This window comes from Oncorhynchus gorbuscha, unplaced genomic scaffold, assembly GCF_021184085.1.
Source record: "Oncorhynchus gorbuscha isolate QuinsamMale2020 ecotype Even-year unplaced genomic scaffold, OgorEven_v1.0 Un_scaffold_5552, whole genome shotgun sequence".
In the NCBI taxonomy this organism is placed as follows: domain Eukaryota; kingdom Metazoa; phylum Chordata; class Actinopteri; order Salmoniformes; family Salmonidae; genus Oncorhynchus; species Oncorhynchus gorbuscha.
In genome coordinates this window covers 1-9,876 of record NW_025745387.1, presented here as the reverse complement: position 1 = coordinate 9,876, position 9,876 = coordinate 1, and the positions used below count along the sequence as shown (strand labels likewise).

Genomic DNA, 9,876 nt, shown 5'->3' with positions numbered 1-9,876 from the left:
TCTCTCCGTGCAGACCTATTGACACGGACGCCGCTTCTCCAGCCCGTGCGCGCATCATAGTTATCTTACTGACTCACAAATGATTAAAGTGGCAGGCGCAGGATCCCGAAGCAGCGTGACATTTTCAATCCACTTTTGTGTTGTTTGTTAATTATGTGATCATACTGAAGTGGCAGCAACTGGATACATGTACAGGAAGGGAGGCGTTGTTCTGGCAGCATGTTGGTGCGCCATAGTGTTTTGACCAGGGGGTTTTAAGTGGTTGTTTACATGTACAACCTACCACCAGGTAAAGAGATCATTTCAACAGCTTCTTCAGTTTGACTAATTAGGTCACGTTGACTGGCCAGATTTGTAGACTTCTTGTCGAACATGCCCTGAAAACATGAGATGCAACCACATTTAGGTGTTTGTCTTGGAAATACTGCCCCATAAATAGCGTGTTCCTGAATACTGAATTGTAATAATAATAATATATGCCATTTAGCAGACGCTTTTATCCAAAGCGACTTACAGTCATGTGTGCATACATTCTACGTATTGGTGGTCCCGGGGATCGAACCCACTACCCTGGCGTTACAAGCGCCATGCCCTACCAACTGAGCTACAGAAGGACCCCAATGTGTGCCCTTGAGGTGGCTTTTAGTGTATAATATAATTCAGTTGAGGCATAGTTAGATGGCAACTTCATTCCGCAATGAATAATATGGGCAGAACCTTGTGTCAGTGTGAGACTGCTACACATTCATGAGATTAGTCATTTCCTCACAACACAGTAGTACAGTGTGTTCCCATGGCTTGAAAGCTCAGGTCCGACAACATGCGGCAAGCAAAGTTAAAATTCAAATGCCAAGCTAAGGAAATTATTAGAATTGATCTTTGTTGCCTGAATCGAGGAAACTTTCTAAGGCGCCAATGTCTGTTATTTCAGCTCTTGTCTCTCGACGCTCTAAAAATTAGAGGTTCAACAAGGGTTCTTCTAAGATCATAAAAGTTCTTCGAAGAACCTTATGGTTCTTGGCACTGAAAATTGCCCCCAAAAGGTTTGTCCAAGAACCCTATAGAAGGTGGGGTTCTTCGAGGAACCTCCTTAGTTGGTGGGGGTTCTTGCAGGAACCTAACTGCCCAACTGAAACATTTGGATTTTAATTTAAAAGAGCAGCAGGTGCAGGCACTTAATAATAAGCCATTTAGCAGACACTTTTATCCAAAGCGACTTACAGTCATGTGTGCATACATTCTACGTATGGGTGGTCCCGGGAATCGAACCCACTACCCTGGCGTTACTAAAAATTGTAAAGATCTCCTTCATTTAAGGTAATGTTTGTCCCTTCTATGGTCTAAATTGATATTGTTTTAGGATGATACCATCTTTTCATATTTGTGCAAATATTTGTAAAGCAGCAAATAGACACAATTCAATGGGTATCAATTGACAATCACCACGCACTGCAAAATCATTCTGGCTATGGATACAGAGAACATCAACACATTAACATCAACACGCCAGATGATATATCCATTGGACTTGGGGCTCTGCTGGGATTTTGCCTCGTATTTCGACATATTTTTTCTTTGCCACTAAAATCATAATAAACACAGACAACTAAAATATAGTTTTATTGTTATGCGTATTATTAATAATAATAATAATAGGTGCGGGGGAGGTAATTCAAAAATGAACCCCACACGCTTATCCGAAAGGTTATTTGAGGATCCATTAAAAGGGGTTCTTTGACTAACCATTTTTAAAGGTTCTTCAAAGAACTTATAGGGGTTCCCTCAGTTTCAATTTGAAGAACCCCTAAAAGATACTCCAGGAACCTTATATTTTAAACTGCAGTCTGACTTTTTATTCATGTCAACATTAAAGTACTTTTGGCAGACAATTGCTCGGCCACTGACTGTGTTTAGCCGATCATCGGCCCTGTGTGCTCTTCTTCAGACATCGTTCTCCTCCGCAAAGCCTTCCAAGTCTCCCTCCCATGCAGACATCATTTATGGTGCAATAGTTTGATGGATGAGTAAGTAAGCAATCATTGACCTGAAGGAACAAAAATGTTCCACGATTGTACAATCTTGCACAACCTGATATTCATAAGGAAGACAATGTTCAAGTTAATTAAGGTAAACAACTATTTTCCACCTTTCTTCACTTAAGTTCTCATGAGTGGAATGCACACGCATGCCAAGGTGCTGAAGGTACAGAGTGCTGAATATATCAGTTGAGAAATACACAAACTACGAGAAATGCTTTACTTGAATACATAAAACCAGGTGGAGTATTCAATGTACACTCTAAAAATAAAAGGTTCCTGGAGTGTCCTTTAGGGGTTCTACAAATTGAAACTGTGGGGGAACCCCTATAAGTTATTTCAAATAACCTTTTAATATGGGTCCTCTTTTAATGCATTTTCAAATACATTTTGTGTAATTTCGTTGAGTTGAATCTTTTCAGGAGACAGAAAAGCATGATATAATGAAAAAGGTTCATCAGACAAATAATCATTAAAAAGGAGAACAAACGTATTTCAATTATTTATTATGAAACAAACTATGTATAAATGCGTACACTACACGGACAATAACATTCATCAGTTGACATGATTAACCTTCTGTGCATTTGAGTAGTCGGTATGATCCCCTCTAGAGTTCATTTATACACAGTCTATAAAATATTCATAAAACACTTGTAAAATGGTATAAAACACAGCATGGTAAATACTGGTATGCTGCAGAGGGTTACCTGCCCTTGTGAGGAGGTGACTGGTGATGCAGAAGTACCAAAGGAAAGTGCCTGTGTATTTGCTCAATAAACAGCATGGCTTAGATTAGAAGGGGCGCTGTGCCGTGTTTGTGTATGAAGTACACAGAGGGGAACCAGGGTAAATGCGACACACCGGAAGTAACGGAGCTGGGAATGAACACATGTGAAATGGAACATCAGATATATTTGTGCTATTGGCATCGACAGGTTCACAATATTTTCAAAACAGTTTTTTTTCTCCGGAATTTTCTCAATAAAAATCCACATGAATCAAAGTAGTTCCAAAACAGACGATGAATAAGAATGACCACCCCGATGGACAAAGCATGTAACAGGTCATGTGTTGCTGTGGTATTGGATCTACTTTTTGTGCAACAAATTGAAGTCCTATCATTAACCTGGCCTACTTTCACATTAAGGACCTTCTGCCCTTTAATAAATCACCATTGGGCATCTCTTTTCAGCAGCCTAATGGTGCCTGAACCAACCTTACAGATCAGCTACCTCCCTGAATGATGCAACACGGAATGACTATGAATATTGTGCGGAGGTGGCGTGTGCTACATAAGCAGGGTTGTGTGTGTTGTAACGCATAAAAACACAATTGTGTGGTGATTTATCCTACAGTGTGCAGTGGTTTTCGTCTCTCCACTGCTATAGAATACTATGGGTGATGTTGTAGTGACATGTCCAATGGGAGCAGTGGTTTGAGTCCCTGGTTTGGGCTTCAGGTCCTACAGGGGGAGCAGTCAAAGACTGAAGGGGTTCTTTGCATAATAAAGTTTGAGTTCATAGGAGTCCCCCAAGAGTCACTGCCGGTGAGTGTTGAGCTCTGTCCCGCCATTCTTTCTTGCGCTTCACTTCATGCTTAGACCCATGGATATCTGAAATGTTAGAGAAAAATTTTAGTAATGTTTTCAACCAAATAATATTGAACTCATAACACTGCACACAATGTAATACACATACACTGAGTATGCCAAACATTATGAACATATTCCTAATATTGAGTTGCACACATACACATGTCTCAATCGTCTCAAGACTTAAAAATCCTTCTTTAACCAGTCTCCTCCCCTTCATCTACACTGATTGAAGTGGATTTAACAAGTGGCATCTATATGTGATCCTAGCTTTCACCTGGATTCACCTGGTCAGTCTATGTCAAGGGCAGGTGTGTTTTGTATACTCAGGGTATGTAGAGGTAGAGGTATATATTCTTTATACTAAATGGTGTGTTCATCTCATAATCTACACATAGGCTGCAACTACCTCTGTAGCAATCAGCCATATTCACCACATAATTTAGTATGCACAAAGCGCCATCTACTGTATATAAATATCACTACATCTACATACCACAAGACATTGTGTTATTATTGGAAGTCTGGTACACAATTATTGGAAGAGTATATTCATCTTCTGCTTAATATATGTTCTAATGTATCCCATTTAAATCTGTAGTATGCATTATTATGCATTAGTGTGTTTCAAGTGTGTATTCAGTACATGTATTTTAACACGTGTGTGTGACCCACCTCCTGAGTGTGTATGTGTGTGTCCTATAACGTCAATGGTACCTCTCATAGGAGTTGGCCCAGCTGGTGCACGGTTAAGGCCAGGGCAAGCAGCAAACATGGAGGAGCTGTCCTGGAGCCCTGTACCAACCAATACACAACAGCAATGTAAGTCCTTCTCAACTGTAATAAAATAAAATAACAACCGTCCTCCACAGGATCAAATAAAAGATAACCAGAGTTATAAACTGAGGAGTGGCAAGGTGATCAGACGAACGGAGTAAGATCCAATCACTGCCATGGACATCCCAAAAATGGTTAAACTGAAAGATTCAATGGAATTTCTTGTGGGAGAGATGTATGGTTCAAGTCTGACATATAAATACTGTATGCTTTTGTCTGGCTAGAGGGCAATAATTACAGCTGCCTTCTAACATTTCGACAGTTATGTGAATGTGTTAGCATGTACTGTATGTGTGTATGCATAATACATTACTATATATACTATATCTATTCTGTTTCTTGTATATTCTGCATCTTCAGCATTAACTCTATATGAATGTGCAATGTTCAAATAATTGGATACACACCAGCTAAAGACATGGTGTAGCATTGTTACTTAACCTCAGTGTTATATATACTCCTTGACATTCCCTGGAAAGGATCTGAAGGAATCTTGAGCAAGTGAGTTTGAAGCCCCCCCACTACGATACTCCACATGGCCATCCAGCACTCTATTGTTACACAGACAAGGGAGAGCTTCTATCTAAACATGAATTCCAATGACAAGTGTTTGTTTAACTGGGGAAGACTAAACCCTCCTAGAGTTTAGACTCATGGTTGGGAAGATTTGGAGAAATCCCAAAGTGTTTGTTGATGATGGTTTCCTGGACTTGAGTTTGAGATAAAAAGCAGATGGGGCTTTCAGACAGACCCGTATTTTATAATAGGATCCACCTGTTGAGATATTGACTAAGCCACTGAAATGTGCTGAATTTGTACTTTTAAAATAAGCACTCTCAAAGCAGTATGTATCAGATGTCATTACTAAATTGAATGGTCTTTTCCAGAGAAAGTATCGTAATAATCAAGTACTGTTACCATTTTGGTAAAGCTATCCACTCATTTTTAAGTACGACTAGGCTAAATTAACAAAAGTGTCAGTTTGTTCTTGCTGTCAGTTAAGAATTGAATTTAGATATGCGGCCTATTTTAAAATAACTGAAAACACTGACAACTGTAGTGGAAGTAGCAGCAGGAGAAGTGGCTCCAAAATTGCTCTGATTCCTAGTACATTTATTGTTCCAAATGAACCCATCTGTCTTAAATCTCTCCAGTGTTGGTTTGTCTCTGGGTATTCCACACTCCCACGCAAAAACACAAGTAAACTTCCGCAAGCTTGGAACAGAAGGTCAGCATTACAGTGTTCTCAGGGCAGAGGTATGTGGTTTTGGTTTAAGCCTCCATCTTAAAAGATATATTCCTCAAAGGTGAACTTTATACACAATAGACCGCTGGAGAAGAACAGGCACTGTTACAGTGTTTGGGAGCTAAAGGAGCCTTATCAGACACAAAACGACTGCAGCAACATGTTGGGATACTGTAATGGGATTCGTCCTCCTCTGACGAGAGTATGAGAGATCGGACCAATACGCAGCGTGGTAATTGTTCATGATATACAGTATAATAAATACAAAAACAACAAGAGAACGAAAAATGGAACCGAAACAGTTCTGTCTGGTGCAGACACAAAACAGAAAACAATCACCCACAACTAAAATGGGGAATACAGGCTACCTAAGTATGATTCTCAATCAGAGACAACGAACGACACATGCCTCTGATTGAGAACCATACCATACCAGGCCAAACACATAAACACAACATAGAAAAAAAGAACAGACTACCCACCCCAACTCACGCCCCTGACTAAACTAAAACAAAGACATAACAAAGGAACTAAGGTCAGAATGTGACAGATACCTTCGCTATGCTGCTGTCTGTGGTCGACAGAGTGGTCGAGAAGGTTGTGTCTTCCTCTTCCACCATATCTTCTCCCTCATAAAACTCCTCTTCACTTGCTCTTAGAAACTTGTCCAGGTCCTCAGTACTAGCGTTGCCTAGTGAACAACACATTTGTGAGGTACTTTCCAGTACTTAGTTCAAAGAATTAAACACAAACAATGAAGCAGATTAAATGATTTTGTACAAACAGGGGGATAAAAACATCAGTCAAAACCCCCAAAATTAAGGTGTTTTAACATACTGAAAAGATGTATTCAAAGGTGGCGTTGTAGTCGTAGTCCGGTGTCTGTGTTGTGTCACCGTAGTCATCATATACAGTTTGGCCTGTAGGGATGGAGTAGAAACAGACGGTTATGTCAACGCAGTGAGACAATAGCAGATTGGGTTTGGGTCCAAAAACAACAAATAAAAAGCTTCTGACGAAAATCAAGGTCAAAGATGAGGGGAAGGATGACCTACAATGTTTTATTTCCCAAGTGCTGTTTGGCACACAGCTAGCATCAATATAGCTTAAAGAGATGGTACACTCAAAATGCATAGTTCATCAGATAGTTTCAGACCTAAAAAAGTGGTATAATGTCAAGAGGAGTCCCAAGCTATCGGTTGTATAGATACAGCTACATGTCTCAACTCCAAAATAAATGGGAAAGATGGGCACCAAATAAAAAATCAAGAAATTAGACAGGGCCTATCTTATATTAATTTAGAGTTGAGGCATATAGCTGTATCTACAGTGTACAACCGATAGCTTGGGACTTCAGAGGTCTGAGCATGTCTCGCAAAGATGAACTTATAGCAAATGATCACTTAAGAGGCCATATGGACAGTTCAATCCACCCCACCAAATAAAACTATTTAATAAAAAGGAGAAATAGATCATGGGGCCAAATCTCCTAAATCTCAGTAAACCTTTAAAAATGGGTTAATCCATCTCGCCTTCTCTTTAAATTCACTGAGCTCTTTCATCGTCAAGCATTATTAAAGTACTTTTTATCAGTATTTACAGACAGCCCATTAACACTCCTTAAATTACGTGATGAACTTTTATATTCTGAATAATCTAAATGGTCTGTAAATATCCAGCAGAGGCTGTTGAATGTTAATGGCAGTCTTAATAATTTACTATGATTAATGGATGTAGAGTCCAGTGCTGACTCAAGGGAGTTACTCAAGGAAATCATGCATAGTTTTGGCACGCGAGGGGCGTCCATGAATTGTGCCTGGCCTACAAAGCAGTTGCATGTATTCATGAAAGCCAAGGAAGCAAGGCTAACCCCAAAAGTACAAAGAGAAATGTATATTTTGTCTCTTTGTGTTTCTTGTTGTTCAAGATGTTGTTCAATCCTCAAGAGGCTGAATGTATTTTACCGAGCGAGCTTCCAAGCAAACGAAATAGCGCATCTATGCTGTCTTGTCAAAAGGTGTATGTTATTGTTGCCACCTGTAGCGTTGAATGCAAGGGAGCCAGCGAGCATTTGGCTTGGCCTCCCTTGATATTTTGTTTTTAACCGAAAATCAGCATTGAGCTAAACTGAGTGAGCTCAGCTGTGAATGGTCCTGGTGCACCAAAAAAAAAAAATCAAGTGTAGCCAGTTTGTATTTGGCTTCAAACCAATCACATCACATTAAACAGAAACCTAGAATTGTTGCATCTCGTTGTGTCATTGTGCTCCGGTAGCTAGCTAGCTTAAATCGTCCCTTTACTAAATTAGCAATGGATGGAGAAATGGATTTGGACTTGTGGCTTTACTTAAATCTCCATACTGGCCAATGATTATAACGCGATTCTGATCCAACCATAAATTCATACATCGTGCCCCTGGACTGAGAGGATGGAAGTTCAACATGCAGTTAGATGTAGTTGGCTGGCTAATGTTAACAAGTTGGTCTGGCGCATCATTGCCCATGAAAGGAAGTTAAGCAAGCGAGCAAGCATTTTGACCAGGTAGCCTAGGACAACAAAAACCAAATGTATGTACTGTATGACAAAGTGATAGACCATTCAGGTAACATGAAAGAGGCATTGGAGTTTCTCTACAAGTAGGGTGAGTCAACATGTTTTTTTCTACTTGCACACACACACACACACACACACACACACACACACACACACACACACACACACACACACACACACACACACACACACACACACACACACACACACACAAGTACCATAGTCAGACACAGCGAATGTAGCTTATGTTGATTGGACTAAATTGTTTTTGGTATCTTTTAGTTGTCACTGTATTAGACTAAGCAGAGGTGAATAGATGATGTTGAAATGTTGAAGTTAAAATGTGCTGAATAGTGGAGGCATCGGCTGCTTTCTTTGCGACTTGGGGTAACTCTCCACGGTTCTAAAATAAATAGTTTAGTGGTGTGAAAATGTCAAACATTAACTTGCTTGACCATGATGTAGGTCACGTAACTGTTTGTTACATGTAATATGCTATGTGGACTCCACCAGACAGAGGTTTGTATATCACAGTAGGTCTGTATATCAGTGTCAAGACATATGAACTAACAGGTTATAGAGCAAACAACGCAATTATCACAGCACATAGGATTTAATAATGGCAATTTTCTTGGGTGGGCTTCCCCAGTGATTTTATCCACGCACCGCAACAAAGATGTTTCTGTGAGGAAAATATATCTCAGTTGCAATAAGGCCAAAATATACTGGGTAGTGAATGCCATCTCACGAGTTGTAAGTATTTCTGGATAACAGCATCTGCTAAATTACTAAAATGAAAATGTAACATCTCTGCATCATTTACAGTTAAAAGCAGTGGTTTCCAAATGTTCTACCCTTTTCCCCAACAAGTGAGAACCCTAAACAAATATACTCGTATTGTTCTACAGTGCCCTTTTCATTTCCAACAAATGTTCCTTTTATTATCGAACAGTGAGGAGATTTTGATCAGAGGTAAGCGGTAATATGAGACTGATATATCACCCATACACACCTTGTACGTTAGTCAGCAGATGTTTGGCTGACTGTTTGAAATGGGCAGAGTTGCACAGCACTAAACCAGGAAATGAGAGGTAAGCTCCTCCAAACCAATCAAAATCAGCGCAGCACTTTGAGCAACAGCTGTCAGAACTAACTTCATTTAGAACAGCTTATCTGGTAAGGCAATATTTGAGACAAACTCAGGTTATTAAGGTGGGTCAGGTAAATAAATAAAGAAGCGACAACAATAGCTACATCAAAGCTGGTCCTGTCAGTCAATCATGATGGTGGACACAGGTGGCAAAAGTCAGATTTTATTTGGACAGCACTGATGTCACTCAAGGAAATGTACTACCCCAATAGAAGTCATTTACATTTGTTTTGTTAGCATATCCATCAGTTAGTTAGTCATTTCATAACTTCCTTCAGCTTTTAAGTCTAAACTTACTCAAGAGAATCAGTAATCCTCTCTATATTAGCATTCAAGCTGCAGGACTTCCATTCAGTTACCTGAGACCTTACTAATGGGTGGACATCAGGGAGAAGATGGCAGCCACGGTACATCATTGTCATCAAATAGTTTGGAAAGTCACATCACTTAGGCCATGCGA

At 39.8% G+C, this 9,876-nt stretch overlaps 1 long non-coding RNA gene across 1 annotated transcript; it reads right to left on the bottom strand.

Annotated features, from left to right (window-relative positions):
- Positions 1-2,525: 2,525 nt before the first annotated feature.
- On the bottom strand, positions 2,526-6,404 carry LOC124018664. The gene is made up of 3 exons (XR_006835654.1): positions 6,268-6,404; positions 4,348-4,425; positions 2,526-3,651 (listed from the first exon to the last, which is right to left on the bottom strand). It is a non-coding gene; the product is annotated as an uncharacterized LOC124018664 (long non-coding RNA).
- Positions 6,405-9,876: the final 3,472 nt, after the last annotated feature.